This window comes from Pyxicephalus adspersus, chromosome Z, assembly GCF_032062135.1.
Source record: "Pyxicephalus adspersus chromosome Z, UCB_Pads_2.0, whole genome shotgun sequence".
Taxonomy (NCBI): Eukaryota; Metazoa; Chordata; class Amphibia; order Anura; family Pyxicephalidae; genus Pyxicephalus; species Pyxicephalus adspersus.
The window spans coordinates 80976907-80999981 of NC_092871.1; the positions used below are offsets into that span (position 1 = coordinate 80976907).

The 23075-nt window shown below is 38.1% G+C and overlaps 1 long non-coding RNA gene and 1 pseudogene across 1 annotated transcript in view; both read right to left on the bottom strand.

Moving 5' to 3' along the window:
* LOC140344636 (myosin-4-like) overlaps nucleotides 1-19009 on the bottom strand; it is a 32888-nt pseudogene extending 13879 nt beyond the window's left edge.
* A 518-nt stretch (nucleotides 19010-19527) lies between these two features.
* LOC140344637 (uncharacterized) overlaps nucleotides 19528-23075 on the bottom strand; it is a 28259-nt gene continuing 24711 nt past the window's right edge. Inside the window, exon 6 of the long non-coding RNA XR_011923615.1 lies at nucleotides 19528-20143. This is a non-coding gene — a long non-coding RNA (uncharacterized lncRNA). The remainder of the gene's footprint in view (nucleotides 20144-23075) is intronic.

Here is a 23075-nt window from a genome sequence, read left to right on the forward strand (position 1 = left end):
TGGATTCAATACAGGAGTTTGTATTGAATCCAATACAAAATGAATGAGTTTGAATTTGAATTTCCCGCACGCGCGCCGACGTCATCACGCATGCAGAGAAGCCGCCCGGCTATTTTTTTTTCTCAGCCGGACGGCTTCTCGCTTTAGAAGACACCCGGCGCTGGATGAAGGCTCATCGGCGATCAGCGGGACCAGGTAAGAAGCCGACCGGCATCTTGTGTTTCGCTGGCCGGCATCTTACCGGTCCCGCTGGCACCCGACGCTAGAGAGGGAGACCGACGGACGACGATGGAATACGAAAACGACGCTGGATGAGCACAGAGGGACCAGGTAAGTATGGATGCGACAAACTCGGGGTTAACCATCCTAGCCGTTTTTTTTTTGCCCGTACGAAGGTCGGGCTTAACGGCTAGGTGGTTAAACCCCCACCTAACCCCCACCCCCACCTAAACCCCCCCCCCATATAGAGATGATGTGGCTGGGGCAGTTGATAACTGGCAGTCCATCAGAAGTTGATGCATGTGTTTGACATGTCACTGGTGGGCACATTGCAGAGCTTGCGCTTCTTCACTCTTATACTTGCACAGATGCAAAAGCTCCAGTCAGCACCATGTGAGGGAGATGGTGTAAATGAATCCAGCAGCAAAGGAGTGCACGGTGTCGGAGTGCTTGCTACATTTTACCTAGTGTAACCAAATGCCTTCCCTGAAAGGGCAAAGTATGGAGAACAGCATGTTTTTCACATGGATAGACACAATCTTATGTCGTTAACTCCCCAGTGGTCACTCCAAGTGTGACATGGGGTACAAAAAAAGATGCTGCAAGTGGTAGCCCCGGGTCACACTCGGGGTAGGTAAACCTATGGGAGAAGATGATAGATAAAGCTCTATCTGATCCGCTGGCTTCCACCCCCGGTGACGTTGGTGCGGACATAGACAGTAGATTTATATGTGTAAAAGCAGTGTATTGGCTTTCATGAACATTTATTTTACAGTACAATTTATAAAAAGTTTTATTTTGACATGATTTTATTTTAAACGTTTATACTCATACTATTATTATACTGTAAAATTTCCATGAAAAATAATGTACTGCTTTTAGAATCCCCTGCCCAGTATTAGTGCTGAGTTTTTTGTTTTTGTTTTTGTGTTTGTCTTTTTTTTTTTTTTTTTTTTCCTAGTACTGAATCTGCTAAGAAATTTACTACTAAGATAAATATATTTGTAGCCATATTTAACCTGTATTCTAGCAAGAGCAAAGTCTTTGTGTCCGTTTTGGCATTGTATAGTAAGAAAATAAGGCAATTAAATTAATAAGGAAACCTTAGCCTAATGTTAGGTGTGTACGGAGGTATCAATGGCACTTCCTTTTTAAGGCTACACTGCAGAAAATAGGTATTATGAAGACCTCCTGCCCATTATATATAGGGTCTGCCTATACATAGTTTGCTAAAGGAACAGAATGAGATGACTAGGGTTGTTCAGGGAGAGATTAAAAAGACATTGACACCATGAAGGATGAAGTGACAGTGCCTGGGCAAAATTCTCCTGCCTCCTCCACAGCAACTCTCATCTCCTTACATATATATATATAACCTGGTATAGAGTAATGACCACTTAACCTGTGTTAGTAGCTGATGTCTAGCAGCCTATTGCTAGCCTCCAGCAATATTAAGTGTGTGAATCAAGTAATTTCTGTGTCATCTATGAAGGAATTGATAGGGTTAGTGACCCTTGCATCGAAATGGTCACTTTGCCCTGCATAGGCCTTTTCTTGAAATAAACATTGTTGGATTTCTCATTACTTTATGTACTAGGGATAGTGGTCAGCAGAACCCGTAGGGAGGATGAAACCTTCTAAAATCGTAATTCCTGTGCCAAGTAAAGAAACATGTTGTGCCTTAGGCTGGTTCTATATGACTTAAATTAGGTCCATGCTGCTCCCTCAGGATGAGCTGACATTCCTGATGTCCCAGTTCCTGCATACCCATACATCTAACATATATGTAGATTGTCCTTGTCTAAGGTGAGACTCAAGCATTCTAAGCAGTGATGTCAACTCATCCGTATGGAGATGATGTGGCTGGGGCAGTTGATGACCATGTGGTTGAGTTGACACGTGTTTGATAATGTGCTGGTTGTCACATCGCAGAGATGGCCCTTCTTCATTCTAACAAATGCACAGCCAGGACCATAGGTGGGAGGGAGGTGATGAAGATGAATCCAGCAGCATTGGTTGGAGAGAGGTAATAAGGATGAATCCAGCACCATTGGTGGGAGGGAGGTGATAAAGATGAATCCAGCAGCATAGTAGTGCACTGAGTGCAGCGGTTCTTGCTACATATCTTCCAACCCAACCAAATGCCTTCCTGCAAGAGCAAAGAAAATAACTATTAGAGTGTGTATTTCACATGGATAGACTGAACCAATCTGATGATACATATTACCCAGCACAACCAAATGCCTTCCCATAAAAGAGAAAATTATGGAGAAATAAGTACATCATGTGTTTCACATGGATACACAATCTTCTGGCTTTAAAAATATTTGAGCTTTTGATTTTCCCTTTTATAAAGGTTCACCTCTAACTCTCTTCTTGTAATCATGAATGACCCTTAAACCCCCTACTCAACCTTCCTAAGCACAAGTGAAACAGAGGATGTGTTTTGGCTGATCAGCGGAGTTCTTCTGCCCAGTGTACTGATTTAGCCTACTGATTTCTTCTAGTACTAAATCCGCTAAGAAATTTACAACAAAGAAACTTTTTATACAAAATTCCACATGGGTGTAATGCAGATTTTTTTGACATCAATATATTGTGACACCAATATGCAGCATACATGGGAGGAATTGATAGCCGCAGGGGAAAAAGGCTAAGAAGTATAATTAACTTAATTTATACTTGTAAGGATATATAAACATAGAATTCAGTGTTCTTTTCTTATAGAGGTAAAACAATTGTGATGTGTGTTACCTAATTTCTTAAGTCCAACGTCTTTGTAGTCATATTTACCTATTACCTAGCAAGAGCAAAGTCTTTGTATCCATTTTGGCATTGTATAGTAAGAAAACAAGGTGATAAATTAATATGTAAACCTTATCCCAATGCTAGATGTGTGCAGGGGTATTCATGGTACATGTTTTTATTGGCTGCATTGCAGGAAATGGGTATTAGGATGACATCAGGCCCGTTATATATGAGGGCGAAGCCTCCACCTAAGGGAAGTAGAGGCTTGGAAAACTTGATTGCGGGCACAAGAACCTGTTAGGACTGTTTTTACCTTGAACTGTGGGAAGTGGACCATTTGGAAGCATTATTATTTAATAACCTGGAAAGGAACAAGAACAGTACTGTATATAAATCGCAGACCTGGATTGTCCTTTCCTTTATAAGTCTTAGCAATTATTGCAGTTGGCTTGTACTTTTACATTGGCTGCCTGCCACAGGGCATAGCACAATTCTGCCACGTAGTGACCATCCAAAAGTAGGTGTACAATGTGTGAACAAAATGGGGTAGGCTAGCCATCAAGAGGACCTCAGGTTAGACAAAATCATGGCACCATAGTGCACTAAGTTCCATAATGAAAAACTGCTTTTAAAATATTATATTGATTGTTTGTAAAAACCTTTTAATCTGAATTTTATTTGCATTAGTGCAAATACCCAGGAGGTTAAGGGGATGGTAGTTTATGTTGATATTGAGACAGTTTGTTGTAATCTGGACACCCCCCATTTATTCAAGTGTTTTTATTCAGGGACTGATAATAAAATTAAAAAAAAAAAACAAAAAAAACAAAAAAAAAAAGAAACCAAAGAATGGGTTTGTAGACTTGTAAACATTATATTAGGTGCATTTGTTAGAAAATAAGCAAAAATGTATTCAAAATTATATGGGACTATATATGAATACGGTCAGTGTCTATCGGAGTGTTTAGTGGTTTAACACATGTGAATCCAAAATGTTTGAGAAATGGTTTTTGGTGGTGACAGGTAGAGATAAATATTAAAAAATATTTAATAGGAGACTCATTTGTTAGGAGGTAGTACTGGGTAGATATTTTTTTCCACAAGTCCCTACCTTGGAACAAAGTGGTCATTGTTGGCATTGCCTGGGTCAGGTGCATCATATCTCAGGGTGTTAAAGAAAAGTACGGACATAACTTCAGCTGCGCTACAGCATGGTGTGTGGTGATTGTCACAAGGAGCAAAGCACATCAAGCATTATAGAAGTTAGTGACTGAAGTACTACTACAAATCGCATGCCTAGTCATAACTATCCTAGAAATAGAGCAAGCAGGTGCTGTCTTAGCACAACAGCTACAGCATGCTTCATCATTGCTTCCCAGAGGATGTAAATCTGGCTGCACAGTAACCTCCGATAGACATGAATGAGGCCATTTTGCAAAGTTTGAAAATTGTAGACCAGTTGACACTCTGAACAGGCAATAACCAGCATGGATCAGGCAAGTGTAAAACCTTGTCTCCGCTGTGTCAGACCTGCTCCCCCACCCATTCCAAAAATTCTGAAATGCACTGTGCATAGATTTGTTTCATAGGTCAAGCATGTAATATGTAATATTCAGGTGTGAAAACCTGCAGTGCAATGTGCATTTCTGAATTTGAAGCACAGTAAAGATTACGCATGTTGTGGCTTTCTTACTATGTGGTCTGAAACGTGAACAAAACCCGGCCTAAGTGTAAAATGAAAGCTTGAGAGCCTGAACACCTCCTACCTTGCAGTCTGGGAAGATCCTACAGACAAATTCTGCTTGTCTAGACATATATGCTAGAAGGAAAGACATGCCAAATATCACGCCTGCCAGATTAGTATTAGACATGACTATCCTTGCTCCTAGCCTTACCCCTGTTCAAAGAGGAATTCAACTTGCAGGGGGTAACAACACTTTCACAGCTGGAAAGTGGTTGGTTGAAATTCATCCTTGCTTAGACTGTGATTTTCCCCACAGCAGAAGATTTATATCTTGGATGGGCATGCATAGTTTCATTTTTTTTTTTTCAGAGCTTGTTTTCAATTACATGAGAACTTGTTCAGACTGTTTGTACCTTGAACTGTGAGAGGATGACCATGTGGAAGCATTATTATATAATAACCTGTAGGAACAAGAATAGTAGTTGGGGAGGCTTCTTATTTGAATATATATATAAATAAATATCATTCATATTCACAAGTTTTAGCAATTATTTTAGTGAGTTTGTCTTTTACATTGCCATTATCCACTCTGACCACTAATGTAAGTTTCATTTTTACCATTAACCAGCTATCTATTAGGTCATTACTCCTAATGTATCCCCAACGTAACAGGCCTATAATATAAGGGTTTTTATCCTCACTGACTGCCTAAGGTCATAGAAGTTAGCTATTGCTTTTGGAGGGCCTAGGTTGCAATCAGAATTATCCCAATGGTGTGGAGTAGAGTTGATGCCTGGGATCTGTTTACAAAGCTTTCAATAAAAAAAAAACTCATTAAACAGTTATTTTTATAGCTGGCTTTTGTCAGTCATGCTGGACTAAAGAGCCATCTTCATTATTTCTCTTCACTGGAAGAACCTCACTATTTGGACTGTGCTGGCATACTGTTGGCCATATAGCATATGTCTGAAGAGTTCAGTCCAAAGACCCAGTGGTGTTCATTCTTATGTATCCTAGCAATCCGTTATCCTGTTCACAATGCTGGTTCCTTTTATTAAACTTGTAGGACCAATTTCTGGCCCTTCCACCAACTCTGTCTGCAGAAGCCATAACTATTATCCAAAATCCACACACCAGGGTTTGCACAACCCCTTATTGTCAGTTTTTCATGTGTGAACCTATACACACTCAGTCTGGACATGGCTGTACAGTGGCTATACTTTGTGGGGTTTTAATGTTTGCCTGTAAGATTAGTAGGAATTGATAAGTTCAAAAATACCAATGATGCATGTGTATTATATCATATATAACATGTGCTATGGCTGATTCCATAATCCTTTTATAGACTATTGTTTGCCTATAAAGTGATTTATGTCAGGAAAATGGAGGAGGAACAAACTTCAGCAATTCTTCTCCAGGAGGACCGGTTGGGTAGTTGATGGTTTGGACATCAATGTTGAAACATTAGAAACATATTAACATTTGACAGCAATCCCTAGTTCCAGACCCAGGGCGTAGCCATGGGCAAATGGTGCACAACTTTGTACGCCAACCTATTTTTAGGAGAATGGGGAAAATGTCTCTTCTCCAAACCAAACCTACACAACTACAACAAACACCTCTTTACCTGGAATTGTTACATAGATGATATCTTACTATTTTGGACAAGCACACCTTCACTAATAATGGAATTACATACTTCATACAAAAAAAAACTGAAATTCACCATGGAACAAAGCACCATCCAATTATCCTTCTTAGATTTTTTTACATAAGAATTGACATTAGTTGCAACATCACAACACTATTTCGTAAGAAAACCGTGGGGAATACTATACTACATGCCAGTAGCGCACATCCGAAAGCCCTCATTAAGAGATTTCCTTTCAGTCAATATCTTAGACCTAAAAGGACCTGCACAACTGATTATGACTTCATCAAGGAAGCAAACAAAATTACGAGAGACTCCCAATACACAATAGCCCAACTTTGGCAGATATGAAATCAGATCCAGATAAGCCATTTCATTGGTGAGAAACCAATGATCACATATTGCAAATCTCGTTCTCTCAAAGATCCCTTTTATTTTAAAAGCAACCTACAAACCCCATTTAACACTTCATGTGTGGCCACTGCATGCAGTGTGCCTGGATAAAAGAAGCTCTTAAGATAACCCTTCCTAATGGGAAGATCCACAGACCCGATCATTATATTGCCACAACAGCAGGGATCGTATACCTCATCACATGCACAAGCAGAACTTTTTACATAGACCAAGAGACCTTTCAAGAAACTAATCTACAAACCTATTCATTTAAGCACAATAGGCAAAATAATCACACCAATATGTTACCATGTCTAGACTAAACACAATTTTGATACTAATGCATTACTTTTTTGGTTTGGAACACCTCCCCACAAATACAAGAGGTGGGGATATGGACAAAATCTTTTACAGATGGAAACAAGATGGGTATTGACATTTAAGGCCACACAGGCACCATGTCTAAACGACACTCATTCTTCATTCTTGAGCACTAAATCATTCCTTTGAGTGAAGCTTGTGTACATAATTACCAGATTTACTTTTTTTGTGCATGTGTATTATATACACGTATAAATATGATTCATATCCTTTTGTGGAAATGATCCTTGTCTTTGCACAATTCACCTCATGTACTCGGAAGATACCGGCTCGATTGCCAACTTCCTCTGAGATGGGAAGAGGTAGCTTTACTGATGTCATGGGGAATGCCCATAAGACGGAGCATAAACAATGTGTGCCCAGCCTCCCCATCCTGCGCACATGCTCCAAGTTCCAGAGACGCTGTTCCGCTTGCCTATAATTGGTGGATCCCTGCTCAGACAGCATTGGGCTGCATCTACATGCTGTATCTTTGTCACCTTTTTCTTTTCCCCGTAGGATACTCTTTATCTACCCAAAAATTCTTCCATATTAGAATCCAGTAAGCACCAACTTTATTGGACCTTTATCTTAGACTAAACAATTTATTTATACCTAAAATACATATTTATATCCTTCCAAGTTTTCACTTAATTAAACTAACACCTATGCAAATTGGAAAACATTTTACCTTTCTAACCGACATCATTGTTTGAATAATAAATTGAGATTATATATCCTTTCAACTACTTAAATTACTCCTTGGAATGATTTTTGAAAAAGCATTTGGCATTCAACCCATGTAAGTTTTTGCCACATTCTTCCCTCTTATACCCTATTTGTGTTATATTTGCTATTGGGCTAACAACCCCTATTATCTATTTCTGATTTACACACTAATATATTTATTTCTGCATGGGCAGAAACCTTTGCACAACCCTAGAACTACATAAAAGTGAAACTAGTTAATTACTTCCTATCCAGATTGACACGCTATGTTCTAAAATCATCACATTACTACCTTGGAATTGATAATACCTATATTTTTATTGTAATAAGCTTTATGGAAATCCATGATATGTACACAAATACGATAACATTTATTTTACTCTACCAAGATATGAGGTGGTGAAAATACTCCGAAATGAATACAATTACACTGAGCGACAATTTATATTTTTTTGAGGCTATTAAGTTTTGGCCATGATTGCTGTGTCTTTTATATTGGCTGCCTGCCACAGGTCATAGCCCAATTCCACCAAATCGTGACCATCCAAAATGTAATGTGTGGTGTGTACCATCTGTGAACAAAATGGGGTAGGTTAGACATCATGAGAGGACCTTGACTCAGACAAAATCATGCCACCATGGTGCGCCAAGTTGCATGTTGAAAATGGGCTTTTAAAAAAATGTATTGATCATATAATTCATTTTTGGATCTGAATTTTGTTATTTTGTGTATACAGTCCCACTTGGTAGTAAGCAGTGAAACTACAGCAACAGCTGCAAACTGGTACATCAGTAACACACAATTAGAACATGGCTTTATTATAATAGACAACCCATTTATTAAAAATTGTTGCTATTTTGCACCATCTTTGACCAAAAGACTGTTTTGTTACACTTGTGTCTATTATACCCAATATCTAGGTATGCATGGGTAGTTGGAATAGCATACATAACAGGCCTTGTCACAGTATTTTCCAGTATAAACCATGTTACAGCATGCTCCCAAGCCTTGTCCCAAGTGAACAATTAGCAACATCCACAAATGGCAGTTTCTGTAATTTTACAATATTGGTAACATCACAGCTGCAAGAAATATGTGTTTTAAGAAATAAAATCATCATAAATAACATTTTGCTGAATGAAACGTTTTGCCCCAATATGCACACCAATGTGATTGCCAGGTACAACACAGAGCAAATATTGTACAAATATATATTTAAAAATTGTACATGGTGTATTTCAAACAATGACACTTTATCAGTTGAGTACACACCCAACCACAGCCAAAGTTAACTGCAAAGCTGTAGGTTTGGAGTTTGGTTATTCATTAGGCTTGATAATCAGGTGCTCATAAGTACACCCTGTCAGGAAGCTCTGATTAAGTAAAGGAAGAGTTCCTTACTGGGCTGGAATGTGAGTGGAAAAAATAAATAGAGAAACAAATAGGGGTTTTTAGGCTGGTAAGAAAACATGGATTATTTTAGAATTTGTACATTGCATGCAATGCAAGATGCATGAAAAATGCAGTAATAGTAATCCCGAGTCAGCCTCAGGGTACCTAAAGCAGAATGAAAACCCACTTACCTTGTTCTGTCTGTGGTCCCTGCAGGTCCTGGGGACATGTCTGCCTCCTCCGATCTCCAGCCATGGTATGCAGATTCGATCTATGGGGTTTCGGTGATGTCGGTGCAGCGGGAAATTCAAATTATTTTGTATTCAATACAAAAAAGCTGTATTGAGTCCAATACAAAGAAATATTCATATAATACATATAATTATATATAATGCAACTATACAGTTACATTACATGTGTAAATATTTTTTTAACAGATTTTTGTGTTTATTAATATCAGTGGGATATGCCTAGGAATTACAGCCTACAAGAAAAAATACATTTCCATGCAAAATTGTCCATGCTTTTTGCATGGAAATTTGACTGCTAAGGAGGTTAAAACTAGTTAGAGGGGAAGGTTTTTGGCCATGGTACTAAAAAATCAAATGATTGCTAATATTTTGGCCATCATTTAGAATTAAGAAAGTTCCAATAAAAAATATTCGTATTAGGGGAATGATAATTCAAGTACCCACTTTTGATTAATCAAGAGGAAATATGCTTGGCATATAACAGAAGGAAATTCCAAAATGAAGTTCCAGGGGTTTTAATCCAGCTAAGTGTGGCTGTGTCCATAGTTGGCAACAACTCTGTAGGTCCAATCCTTGAGGCCAAGATGCTGAGCTCCAAAGGCTACACGTCTCTAATTCCCCACCTAAAATAGGCAAAGATATTGACATTTGTAAATCTCCACTGTGCACATGGCCATCAGAGGATTGTGCATGGACAGTGGAAAGGGATTTCCTGGGGCTTGAATAGGGATTCCCCTGTGACACAGGCAGGCTGCCTCCTCGCAGGGAAGGAGCGTTGAAGTGCCACAATCCTCTTTGCAGGAAAGTGATTCCCAGACAAATGCTGTGAATCAAACTGGAGACAAGGTGCTAGCCATTAGTGATTGTCACTCTACCTGTCTAGGCAGCCGATGCACCGGTGAATGCCTGGCACAGTGTCTGCTTTTTTGCAGGGGGGAAGGGGTGGGTGGAAGAAGGGGAGGCTTATAGAGGGTATAATATAGGATTCACCCCTGGCTTGGAAGGTCTTTTTCGTTTTCTGTAAGCAGTTGGTAAAGGCTCTTTTAAGACTTTAAACATATGTTGAAATCTTTGAATTACAAGGGGTTTAGGAATGAGAAATCTGTAGTTTTGTTAAACATAATTAACAGGAAATTTCTTGCAAAAAGATTTGACTAATTTGAGTTCATCAAAGGTAATAAATTGTTAAAAGTGCAGAAGGATAGACCCATTTTTAAAACTTGTTCTTCTAGTGACAATTTGCACAAAAAACAGCAAACCAAGAATTCATGAACCTTTCATCATACAGTTTCAGGACATAAGGGTTGAAGGAGTTTCTCCTTGGTATTGGTGAGGCCAAACATATAGGGTCACAAGACAGTCTTTAAACAGATTATAAAATTAGAAGGATCTCTGTATCTATACCCCATAATGATAAAATGAGTGGTAAATATTAACTATTTACCCTTACATCATATACTGAATCGTTCTAATTCTAAAATACAGTTTCTTACCAGCCTACAAACCCATTATTTGTCCTTTATTTTGTTCAGTAGTATTTGAGTTTAATTGGTTGGTATTACTTTCCAACAAAAATGGTTGTCCAGGCACAGTTGTATCCCAGAGGTTTTAGGTTTATGTTAAAGGAGATGCACACCCCTAGTAATTTAGTATTTAAACAGAAAGAATAGCACAGCCTTGGATAAGAATGAAATCTTCCTACTCACTGAAGATAGGGGTCCATCGTGGCCCATTTTCAAATCTGCTGTTGCTACTATCAGCTAGGACACTGGTCATGGGAGGCTTAAATGTTCAGATAAGAGCTGATGTAATTATGCTGGCAACTGTAGCACTTCTCACCAGACACATGCTTTAGGTGTACCATACTCCCCATCCACCATACTCCCGATCCACAGGTAGGATGACCATAAATGAAGACACTACAGATGCCCACATTTAACATACAAGGTTATCTACTGGCTTTGAAGCTTTCAAATCAGTTTTACATTCTGATGAAATTCTATGGAGACCTGCAACCTGCTTGATGAAGGTTAAAAGGAGGTCATGTACACCAACACATTCCAAATAATCTCAAGAAGAGTCTCCCCATTTAAAACTTTAGTTTTAGGAATAACCAATACTGTAAGCAATATTTAGGTAGACATAAAGAAGTAGGTAAGAAGTCGGCCTCCCACAGTAGGGATAGTGACAGAGCTCCGAGTAGCAACCAGACTCATCTCAGCCCACTGATTATGTTTATAAAAAGAGCGTATTTCTTTTTTTATATGCACATAGATATACAGCTGTGAACATTACTGGCATGGGATGGCCTTCCAAATCGCAATCTATCTTCCTCAGGATAGAAGCAGCATGACCCTGGAGAGAGCAAACTCTGAAAGTGGTCAACTTTTCTTCCAATTTTTTTTTTTTTTTTTTTTTTTTATCTAGTTTTGGCTAGTAGCAAGGATTTTTCAGTCTGTGCCCATACAGGGATTTTGCAGTTTGTGCATATACATTTATGTTACTTTGTATTGTTCAATTTGACCGAAAATTTTATATCTTCTGTCATGTTTTTGTCTAGATATTTTTTTTCCACAAGTCCTTACCCATCGTTCTTACCTTTTGAGAGAACAAAATCATTGTTGGCATTGCCAGGGTCAGGTGCATCATATCTCAGGGTGTTAAAGAAAAGTACGGACATATTCTCAGCTGTGCTACAACATGGTGTGTGATGATTGTCACAAGTAGCAAAGCACATCAAGCATTATAGAAGTTAGTGACTGAAGTACTACTACAAATTGCATACCTAGTCAAAACTATCCTAGAAATAGAGCAAGCATGTACTGTCTTAGCACAACAACTACAGCCTGCTTCATCATTGCTTCCCAGAGGATGTAATAATGGCTGCATTGTAACCTCTGGCAGACTTGAATAGGGCCTTTTTGCAAAGCTTGAAACTTGTAGGGTAGTGGAGATAAAGCTTTATCCTGGCCTGATCCATGCTGGGTATTTATTGCCTGTTCATCAGACATGCTAACCTCCCCCACAATCCCAAAAGTCTGAAATACACTGTACATGAATTTGTTTCAAAGGTCCACATGTAATATTACCCAGTGTGAAAACCTGCTGTGCATTTCTGAATTTGAAGCAAAGTAAAGCTTTTCACCATGTGGCCTGAAGCTTGAACAAAACCAGGCCTAAGTGTAACATGAAAGCTTGAGAGCCTGCACACCTCCTATCTTGCAGTCTGATGGGGAAATCCTCATAGAGAACTTCTAGACAGATATGCTGGAAGCGGAGACATGTCAAATATCACACCTGGCAGATTAGTAGCAGACATGACTATCCTCACCTCGCCCTTACCAGAGAGGGATTCAAGCTATAAGGAGGTAACAAAACTTTCTCAGAAAGTGGTTGAAACTCCTCCTTGTTTAAGCTGTTTATAGAGATTTTCCCATAACCTTTCCAGTCTTGGTGATGGTTTGGAAAAGCTCTCTTAGCCATTAACACAGTAGGTCCCCACACCAGAAAATATATATATATATATATATATATATATATATATATGATGTGAATGCATAGTTTACTTTACAGCGCTTGTTTGCAACAATGAGAACCCATTTAGACTGTTTGGACCTTGAACTGAGAGGGGAGAATCAATTGGAAACACTATTGTATAATAACCTGTAAAGGACTAAGAATAGTAGTGGGGGCTACTTGTTTGATTTTATATAAATAAAAATCAGTCCAGGACCTTACCTGAAATGCATTTTGTACATTTTAGCAATGATTTTATTGATGTTGTCTTTTACATTGCTATTATCCACTCTGACTACTAATGTAAGTTTAATTTTTACCATAACCACCTATCTATTAGGTCATTACTCCTAATGTACCCCTAACTTAACAGGCATATAATATAAGGGTTTTTATCCTCACTGACTGCCTAAGGCCATAAGTTAAGTTAGCTATTGCTTTTGGAGGGCCTAGGTTGCAATCAGAAGTATCCCAATGGTGTGGAGTAGAGTTTATGCCTGGGTTCTGTATAAACGGCTTTCAATAAAAAATACCATATTAAACCGTGTCTTTATATAGCTGGCTTTTGTCACTGCCATGCTGGACTAAAAAGTGCTGTCTTTATTTATAATACTCTTCCCTGGAATAACCTAAGCTCACTATTTGGACTGTGCGGGCAAACTGTTGGCCATATAGCATATGTATGAGGAGTTCAGTCCAAAGACCGAGTGGTGTATTTCTCCTAGATCAGTTATCCCGTTCACAATGCTGGTTGCATTTATTAAATTTCCAGGACCAATTTCTGGCCCTTCCACCAACTTTGTCTGCAGAAGCCATAAGTATTATCTAAAATCAACACACCAGAATGTTTGCACAACCTTATTGTCAGTTTTTCATGTGTGAACCTATACACACCCAAAGTCTGGACATGGCTGTACAGTGGCTATACTTTGTGAGGTTTTAGTGTTAAGCTGTAAGATTCGTAGGAATTCATAAGTTCAAAAATACTAATGATGCATGTATAAAGTTATTAATATGAAAACAGAATATACGTAAATTGTAATCTTCAGACGATAATTAGTTCTAAATGATGTATAAGCATTAATAAATACACTTTGTATGTTCTTGTAAAGGTAGAAACTTCAGAAACTAGGCTGTAAATGGTGCTCAGGAGATTGGTAGTAAGCATGGAAGAATGAGAATGATGGTTGCTCCCACAAGACGGCTGGTTTGGGTGTTCTGAGCCTCAGCATGTGCTGGTTAGGCATACATTGTAATGTATGTTGTACTATAATGCTCCATATTACCAAAGTAGCTACCTTCCCATTATCTCACGTTAAAATGCGGGGAGCAGTGGCAAAAGTAGCACTTGGCAGCTAAGGGAGATTTCAAGGGTGTCCTGACTTCCTTCCATGTATGTACCAGGCTGTCTGTAAAACAGAAATCCAAGGATGATATTAACATCCTTCAATCAAGGAAAAATCATGATAGAAACATGGTTATTATTGGGCAATAAGTACATTGTGGTTCTTTTTGACCGATGTGCCATTGCGTGGTCTTGGCTTGTAAACCTTAAAAGTTTTATGTTCAGACCATTTTATTGACGGTATATTATATATTTAATATGTGCTATGGCTGATTCCCTAATCCTTTAATAGACTATTTCCTTGCTTATCAAGTAGCTCATCAGGGAAAATGGAAGAGGAACAAACCTCAGTAATTCTTCTCCATAAGAAACAGTTGGGTAGTTGATGGCTTGGACATCAATGTTATGCTCAGACAGAAGCATGTCACAGATTCTGGTGTTCAGGGAAGCATTACCAACCTGCCATGAAGGAACAGAGAAAGTTGTTTCAGAGAAGTGGAAGCACTGCTCAGTGTTCCATATTACGTGAGGAACATTTTATGCAAAACTTTTAAGGCACCCATACATACATGTTGGTGATCAAATGGCAGACAATTTTAATTTTATGATTTACGGCCTTAGATGAGAACAGAAATATTAAATAGTTTATCAAACCAGCTGACTAGGAATTTATTTACAATAGAGCTAATTTAGGGTATTCATATATCTAAAAACATCAACATCATTGGTAACATGTACATATAAGATATTTGGGCAAATATATCAGAAAGGTAACTAGCTTGCAGGCTGCTGTGTGACTGGTGATAAAATCAATCAGCTGTGGCTCAATTGTATGTTTTTTTATCTTTCAGAATCAAACTTGCACACCTGTCTGCTTTTAATTGTATCAAGCAATTTTGATTTTTGACATGGATGCTGTTCTGTCATTTTATTTCTTTTTTTGCTGTAGCATATTAGCCAGGGTGGTATGTTAATATATTCTAACACCATTACTAAATGAGATATGATCATATATAGTTTACAGTATCTCTTTAGAATAATTTTGAGATAACTTTTCAGTTGTTGTAGTACAGCAGTTATTAGACAGATGCATCATTCAGTAAATATAAAACAAACTCACTTTTCCACCAATGTCTTGGTTCTTGGCCCCGAGCTTGTTTACTTGTGATTCAGCAATGTCTGCTTTCTTCTCAGCTTCTTCAAGCTCATGTTGGATCTTTTTGAATCGGCTCAGATGGGCATTGGTTTGTTCCTCCTGGGAGAAAACTGTTAGAAATGATACTTGGCTATCGGTGCTTTCTAATTAGGAAAGCCATCTTAAAACCTTATGAACAATTAAAGCTTTTCTCCTAAGATATGAATAGGATTCCTCAGCCTGCCTTTTTTAGGCCTTGACCTTTTTATCTGAAGTTTGTCAACAAGGTCCTGGAGTCTCGGGATGTCTTTCCTGTCTTACACAGTCTGCTTAAAAAAGAAAAAGTTATCCTTGAACATGGACTAAATGTTTTATTCAGTAGAACTGGCTGTCCCTTAAAATGAATACATATAACGTACATACAAGAAGTTAAGCTAAAACCAAGTATATTGTGATTATAATAATTACTTATTTTAAACATATATAAGTAGAATTACAAATGTTGCCATCCTGGGCTATATTATTGTAAATTAAACCATTAGTTTCTTTTATTAATATTTACCCTTGTAGGTCAGTTCTTTCACTCTCCTCTGATATTTGTGAATACCTTTTACTGCCTCAACATCTTGTTTGTGTTTATTGTCAAACTCATTCTTCAGTTCACATAACTGTAGATTAGCTACTTTTGCTATTTGAAGTGAAATTGTAAACATTTGCCAGCAAGATCATATGAAATAGAATTACTCTGGATTACAGTTTCTGGAGCCATTTCTTGCCACCCTTCATTGCCAACTGTTCAGCTTCATCCAGACATTGCTGCTGGTCCTTTACAGTCTGTTCAAGGTTCTTCATCCTCTCTAAGTGGGAACTTGTGACTTGTTCCTTTTCAGCTCTTCCGCCATAAGACCAGCCTTGAATAAATCAGGGAGTTAAGTTGGCATATAAGTAAATAAGGTATTCATTATATAAAGAATATACGTTGAATCAGCATTCCTGTCTTCCTGCACAGCTTCCTCTAATTCATTGTGAATTTGAGATGTCGTGTTTCAGTTTCTCCTTGCTAATAACAAGACTGGTGCTAGAGTAAAAAAAAAAAAATATATATATATATATATATATATTGCAAAAAATAGGTATACCTTGGTGATAGTAAGGAACAGATCCTACCTGTGAGTGCAGAAGCTGGAGACGTTCACTGGCATCCAGACGTTTGTTGTGAAATCTTCCTGAAGAAATTGGGTCTGGTCTGGAACAGACAATCTCTGCTTGCTACAGAGTGTTTGTGTTCAGTCACAGCAACCTGTTCCTTCAGGTCCTTCTGTCTCCTCACAGCATCATCCAACTGGAGTTAGGCATCCTAGATGACAAAAGATATATATATATATATATATATATATATATATATATATATATATATATATATATATATACCTTATTTTACACTAATTGTTACAGTGATGCATAATACAGGAACATAATACAAATTAGGAACTATTTCCACTTAGTTTTATTTTTGGAATAAAATTTCTAATGCATGATATTTTAGCCATTCTAGTTAAACCTCAGCTTCTTTCTGAGCGGCCTGAAGGTCACTCTTTTCCTGCTCAACCTGCTTCCTGGCCTTTTCCAGTTCATTATCTGACTTTCCATCCTGTTCAGTCAGATCTGAAATCCCCTTTAAACATGTCAAACCAAAGAGATCTTGCAAAGTTTTAACTTACAACCTCCTTACTTGTTTAACTTAAGTTCTGATATTTTGCCACATATAAATTGCATATAAAAACAGTCATGACTGTGGCAAAACCATAGTTGCAAAGACTTGCATCCCCCTTCTTATTAACCTATTAACATCTTAAATACAATCAAATATCAACATAGTATACACATAATAAATATAATAATAAATACCAATTAAACAATAACAATACTGATTCCCAAATTTTAGCTTACTAGTTGCTGGTCATTGAAGGCCATAACATACTCTATTTTTTTTTCTTTTTTTTTTCCACATAAACAAAAAATATGACCCTGATGTTTTTGTGGTGTATTACACTTATGTTGCTTTGGCACTTCACTTTGGCTTCTGACTTGACCTGAGGGTTTTTTAAACTCCTCTTTCTTATTTGCCACCTTTCTCGGTCTCGGCACTCTTCAGTAGAGGCTTAATCTTGAAGTACTGTTTCATTCATGGCCATTGTTTGACATTCATGAATGATCTGACATTGTACTGGATAACAAAGATGGCTTCTCTGTTTAAGAAAAGTCATGTATCAGATGTAGATTTTGTTTTGCCTGTATAGGTAGCATTGTTCTTATTTTTATTTTAGTAAGTACGCTATAATAGATACCTTCTTGTCATCTTTTTGAACTCAACTCTCATCAAGAAACCTATGCAGAGAGCTTCAGTTTGAGTGATAAGTTGTGCCAACTTGTCATCTCTCATCTCCTCTAGGGAAACCAGGAGACCAGCTTTGAAGAATATCTTCAGAAAGAAAACATGTAAATTTTAAACTCACGCATTAGAAATTGTTAGATTTACTGTCATTTTGCAGTTGCTGCGTCACCTTGTGGTGCCCTAATTTGTACTTATGTCACCATCAGTGGAGCCCAAGCGTTTCTCAGATGCCTTTTTACTGCTGAACTGACCCTCTAGGCTTGCACTGGCATCCAGCACTTTGTAACTTTAGTAAAGATATGGGATATTTAATGAGCAGTCCTAAACTTTTTGAAGTGATGCAATATAGTGATCACATAATCATTACATATTTACCATTGATTAAAGTCACCATAAAGAATTCTGCTGGGGGATCTGCAGATTCTAATACCTTCCAAAACACCATTACATCTCAGCTGGTGGATGATCTGATTTTCCATGATACCTGGGAATTAATATTAAAATAATTGTCTGATGTGGCCACAAACAAAACATCACTTCAAGCATTTCATTTGTTTAATTAATTTAATCCTGTACCTGGCATTTTAGTATTGTTGGGAATTATAAAACTCACAGAGTGAGGGTGAGCGCTTCTCAAGTTGGTCATCAGCTTGGTCAAGTTCTCCTGTTAGAAACGATATAAAGTAGAATGTATTGCATGTTATATTAATTATAAGAAAAAATTTGACTTCCAATTCTTAGCCAGCTAAGATAGAATAAGTCATACTAACTCTTAACAGAGTGCACACAGTCTGGAAAGAGGATCCCTTCCTCTTTCCACCTTTGCCACAGCTCCCAGCATCTGAAAATTAAAAGTAATCGGCCAATCGGCAAATATCTTAATTTAGGTTTGAAAAAATACTTGATGTTAGGCCATGTCCAAATAACTTACCATCAGCAGCATTGTAACTGGAGTACAGGAAAAGTAGTCTTATTGAAGATTTCTGGTACAGCTGAATGACATTCATTTAATGAATCCCTATTCTTGTCTAGCCAGCCACTAATGTTGTGATCGCAGTACCAGCATGGTGCACAAGTGAAAGGGAGCCCTGGCCTTTCCTTTGCCAGATTTGGTCTTTGTGATATTGGGGATAACATGACTTCCTTATTTCCCCTTTAAATATAAAAAAATTGTCTTTTTTGCTATTAAAACAGACCAGGGTCATACATTTTGCCTTATCTGATATTTCCTGATCTGACAACCAGCATCCTTCCAGACCCCCTAGGGTGGTCATCCCCAGAATTTGCTATTACTGCTGGCATCTGCAGTGAGATGTGAAGCACAATGCAGAAGTCCTGCATTGCGCTTTGCCTCTCTCTGGAGATGCAAACAGCAGCAGCTCCAGCGTCTGTGTGAGCAGGCAGGGAAATCCCCACTCGCATCACCCCGGATGAGGAGTCATCTTCCCGGTGATGTGAATGGTGATGTATGGGTGTGTGTCTGGGAGGGAAATTTAAAAGTAGATTACAATGTAATCTGCTTTTAAATGGTTTTTACAGTACAAAAACACCACACAACATGAAATAAAAATAAAAGTACATTTTTAATTTTATATTTTATTTTAGGATTACATTGTCTATTTCAATATTTTTTAAATTATTATTTATAATTATGTATTATATTATAATTTGTGATTCTAATATAATAAATATAAATATCATACCCGGGAGTTAATCCTAAGAATTACAGGCCCACAATATAAACAAAAATTTCTATGCAAAAAAAATAGGATCACTTTTTGCATCAAAAAACTGACAGAATTAGAACGCTAGGGGGGTTAAATGTCTGTTTAGCTAATCTCTCCTCATAGCTGAGCTCCTCCATTCCTTTTATTAATTTAGTTGCCCTTCTCTGCACTCTCCCCAATTCCCTTTTTGTGAACTGGTGACCAAAACTGGACAGCATATTCCAGATGTGGTCTGACCAATGCTTTGTATGGGGCCGGATTATGTCTCCATCTCTGCAGTCTATTCTTTTATTACAAGGAAATTACTTTGCTAGCTATACATATTGCAGCTTGGCATTGCATGATGTTATTAAGTCTATGATCTACCAGAACCCCCAGATCCTTTTCCATTTCTGACTCCCCCAAATGTATTCCCCCTAGAAAGTATGAAGCATGCATGTTAGCACCCAAGTGCATAATTTTACATTTATCTATATTAAACGTCATTTGTCACAGTATTTGCCACTTGGCTGCCAAATCAAACAGTACATCCAGGTCTGCTTGTAGATTATAGACATCTTGTATGGACTTAATTCCATTACATAGTTTTGGTGTCATCTGCAAACACAGAAATTGTACTTTTAATCCCAAACTTTATATATTTATGAAGATGTTAAAACGGTAAAGGTCCCAACACTGAAACCTGGTATACCACTAATAACCTTACACCATTCAGAGTATGAATCGTTATTTACAACTCTCTGGATGCAATCTTTAAGCCAGTTCTCTCTCTATCCATTTACAGATTGACTTTTCTAAACCTATCAACCCTAACTTTCATATTAACCCTCTGTGGGGTACAGTGTCAAATGTTTTAGCAAAGTCCAAGTACACTATATCAACTGCTTTTCCACTGTCTACCTGTTTACTTACTTCCTCATAAAAAGAGAGTACATTTTTTTGACAACTTCTGTCTTTCTTGAAGCCATGCTGACTATCCCTTAAAATATTTTCTAGCAGAAACTCCTCTATGTGGCTCTTTATCAAACTTTCTAAGACTCTTCCAACTATGGACATTAAACTAACTGGTCTGTAGTTACCTGGTAATGACTTTGCTCCCTTTTTGAAAAACCTCATTGGCCTTAATGGCAATCCATTGGTACCTCGCCAGTGACTATGGTCTCTAAAAATTAGAAATAAAGGCTTTGAAATAACTGAACTCAACTCTTTGAGGACACATGGATGTAATCCATCAGGTCCTGGTGCTTTGTCAACCTTAATTTTTCCCAGCCATTTCTCAATCATATAAATTCTGAGCCATTGTGACTCATTTAAGGCAGTGGCAGAGCTCAAGTCCAAGTTCATATTAGCAATGTCATTTACCTTCATGTACACAGAGCTAAAAAAAGTGTTTAGTAAATCTGCCTTGTCTTTATCCCTAGTTACCAAACTAGCGACATCCTTTGAGGGGCCTACATGCTCAGATCTGAACTTTTAGCGATTAATATATTTGAAACATTTTTGGGGGGTTTACCTTACTTTCCTTGCAATCAGTCTTTCATTTTATAATTTTGCACATTTTATCTCCCTTTTTACATTTTTTGTTATATTCATAATAGGTTTAAAATGATGAAGGTGATCCTTCATTTTTATATTTTTGAAATGCCCTTTTCTTGTTCCTTATGGCTTTTTTTATCATCAGCTGTAAGCCACAAAGGTTTTAATTTGAGCCTCTTAAACTAATTACCCATTGGAATATATTTTTCAGTTTGCTTTTGTAGAACATAGTACAGACTTGAAACATTTCCATTTCTGCTCTGTGTTCTTTGAGGACAATATTGTCTCCCAGTCCAAGTCACAGAGAGCCACCTTTAATAATGGAAAATTTGCTCTTAAAATAAAAAATTAAATGGGTTTTTATCTTTCCTGTTTTTGCTTTCTGTTTACAGCTAACATTAAATGAAATCATATTATGGTCACTGCTACCCAGGTTCTCTTTTATTTGCACATTTGTTATAAGCTCTGCATTGTTAGAAAGAACTAGATCCGCAGAGTATTATTTCTAGTGGGGGCTTCTATAAACTGTACCATAAAATTATCTTGTAATAAATTCACAAATAGCCTCCCGTTTGCTGTTCCCGTAGTACCATTACTCCAGTCAATGTCAGGGTAGTTGAAATCTCCCATGATTGAAACACTTCCACTTTTTTTTTCGATCTGTACTAGTAGTTGATTTTCTATTTCTTCCTTAGCACTGGGGGGCCAATAGCAGACTCCAATCTTTAATTGTGTGTCATTCAACTCCACCCATAATGCCTCAACCTCATCGCTTGTTCCCTCCGCAATTTCTTCTTTCACATTCACTTTTAGATCACTTCTCACATACAGACACCACCACCCTTTCGTTTGACTGTCTTTACGAAAGAGTATACCCAGGATTCCAGGAATATTGACAGCCCAGCCATGCAAAGAACAAAGCCAGGATTCAGCAATACTAACTAAGTTATAGTTCTCCTCACTCATTAAGGCTTCCAACTCCCCTATCTTGTTTGCTAGACTTCTAGCATTGGTGAACAGGCTCTTTAAACCATTGCTGCATTTACCATGCTTGTTTGCCAAATCATTTTGTTTTTCAGTACAACTAGTACTGTACAATCCAATGTTTGTAACATGGAAAGCTCCTTAAAATTATCCATAATCCTCCCCCCAACTATCCCCAATCCACCCTCCACTAGTGTCTGACCCCTGACTAACTGTTTTGCCACCTTTTTTGACTGTCCCACCCTCTCTGTCCTAGTTTAAAATATCCCTCCACCATTCCCCTAAATCTTTCCCCAAGCACCGCATCTCTGGCATACAGGTTGTACCTCAATGAAAAGTCAGCCCGGTGCTCTATGAACCCAAACCCTTCCCTTCTACACCAGGACTTAAGCCATGCATTTAGCTGTCTGAGCTCTTTCTGCGTTTCCTGTGTTGCGCATGGGACAGGCAATATTCCAGAGACTATAGCCTTGGAGGTCCTTTTCTTCAACTTGAAACCTAGTTCCCTAAACTGATTTTTAAGGATCCTCCATCTTCCATTTATATAGTCATTGGTTCCAACATGGACCAAGACAGCTGGGTCCTGTCCAGCACATGCCTACCCAGGCACCAGGGAGGCGACAAACTATTCTATCAGTCCTCCTGATAATAGAATCCCCTATGACTACCAATTGTCTTTTCTTCCTGCGTTTCCCTCCCCACCACTACTAGATGTGCTGCTCTCCCGGCTGTTAGGGGTAGCAGTAACATCTAGAGTTGCCACCACTGGGTCTGCCACCTGCACATCTTCACATAACTTTGCAAAGATGTTGGGGTGCTCAAATGCAGGGCTGGCCTTCCTTTTCTGATGCCCCTACCACTCAATCTAGTTACATTAACCCAACTCCCTACATGTTTATCCTAAATAACCTCTCCACATCTAAGCCAATAACTGCCTGATCAGTGAGCAGGAGACCCCTCTCAAGGTGATCAAGTGATTTCAGTGTTGCAATGTGAATGGTAAACCTGT